The 1,998-nt window shown below is 42.3% G+C and overlaps 1 pseudogene; it reads left to right on the top strand.

The window, feature by feature from the left end:
• Positions 1-245: 245 nt before the first annotated feature.
• Positions 246-1,523, top strand: LOC119526710 (annotated as a pseudogene).
• Positions 1,524-1,998: the final 475 nt, after the last annotated feature.

Raw genomic sequence — 1,998 nt, 5'->3', positions numbered from 1 at the left:
TTAGCTCTTCAGTCCACAAGTCACTATCTAAATAATAGTGAGATGTATCATGATCAATGACTAATCATGCTACTTTTTTCAAAATCCATTGGTGAATCCAAGCCTGTTCATGTTTACTGGCCAAATTCTGTGAATTCTCCACTCCAAGCCTGTCCCTTCTGCCTCAACCCGCTTCTTACCCTTTGAAGGACACTAATAATAATGTCGCTTCTGCATCCAGTTTTTACCAGAGCCAATCACTATTCATGCCTGAACCAGGGATTGTAATCTAGATTGCCCTTAACCTCAATAACTATGAAGTCCATATCTATAAGAATGGGAGCCAGTGGGTGACAGCTCATGAACTCAAGGAGTACAATGGGATACATCACAGGTATTGATTGGGCTCCTGTGGTACTTTGAAGTTGAATGGATCCCAGAAAAGATCATGTTCCTAAAGCTAATCCATTCTTGTAAGTGTAATTCTGTTGTGGGTGAGACCTTTTGATTAGGGAATTTCAGTTGAGGCTTGTCCCAGGTGGATCTTAAATCTTTTATTGGAGAACTTTATAGGAGGATGAAATTCAGACACAGAAGTCAGAGATAGACAAAAAAGCTCAGAAAGAAAGCCATAGATGGAGCAGCTAGAAGCTGAAACAAAATGAAATCCAGGAGTAAGGACCAGCAGGTGCCGCCATGTGCCTTGCCATCTGACTGAGGAGTCCAGGATCACTGGATTGCCTGTTGATGCCTTGATTTGTAAATTTTCAATGCCTCAGAACTGTAAGCCTGTAAACATAATCCCCATTCTTAAAAGTCAGCCCATTTCTGGTATATTGCATTTCAGCAGAACAGCTCCCTAGAGCAACTGTATCATCACTTGTGGGGCAGACCTCAATGTCTATACCTGGAGTCAGAAAAATGTCTGGAAGCCAACCTGATGATCCTAAGAATTAGTCATGCAGCCACTTTTCTGAAGTGGTCCACCCTAAAGAACAAATTTGCTGTGGGAAGTAGAGCACTACTCATTTCTGTTTGGTACTTTGTGTCATAAAATGATTGGTGGGTAAGCAAGCACATTAAAAAGCCTATTCATTCCATGGTCCTCAGCTCAGCATTGTTTTGCTGACAGCAGGATTATGCAACTTCAAATGCAGAGTATTTTCTGCTTACATTAAAGAAGTGGATGAAAACCAGCCTGTACACCATAGGGCAGCAGGATGCCTTTTGGTCAGCTGATGCCAGACTTTAGTTTTGGTGGCACTGGTGACTGGGTCCAGAGGGTCAGCTTCTCTGCCAGTGGGAGCCACCTTGCCTGGGCAAGCCACAACAGCACCATGTCCATTGCTGATGCCTCATAAACCATGCAGTTTTCAACTCTGAAAATGGAATTCATGACATTTCTGTATGCATCATTTGTCTCCAAGAATAGTGTCATAGCTGCTGGCCATGACTGTTGCCCAGTGCTCTTTAACTATGATGACCGCAGCTGCTTGATCTTTGTATCCAAACTAGACATTCCAAGACAGCAGCCAGCACCATGAAACCTTCTGCAAAAATGGGACAAGAGGGGCCATAAACGAGAACCATACTACAAGCCTTGGAGATGCTGTACCAGAATAGCATCACTCAAGTGTTTTATTTATGAGGTGGTCAAGCAAGACCACACAAACTTTGTAGAACTGGCATCGATGTGGCTATGACAAGTTGAGAGTTTTCTATATAGGGCCTTTGAATAATGTGAAGCTAAATGAACCTCTGGGATCTAGCATGACAAAATGATTGACAAGAGCTCTGTCATTTGCATGATGGGAGGAAAGCCAGTTGCAAGGAAACACTGAGTACACAGCATGCATAAATTGTGTGTGCTTTTGTTTGAATATAATTGGTGAAAGTGTCAGGTTTTTAAAAGCAGCAGTGATTTTCCACTCTTGACCAAAGCTTCTCTTTAAGTGGTATATTATGGAAAATTGTCACACTAACGTAAAGGAAGGGGTGGTGAGTTATGTAAATTGTCTG

This window comes from Choloepus didactylus, chromosome 1, assembly GCF_015220235.1.
Source record: "Choloepus didactylus isolate mChoDid1 chromosome 1, mChoDid1.pri, whole genome shotgun sequence".
Lineage (NCBI taxonomy): Eukaryota > Metazoa > Chordata > Mammalia > Pilosa > Megalonychidae > Choloepus > Choloepus didactylus.
This window is presented reverse-complemented; position numbering and strand designations above follow the sequence as displayed.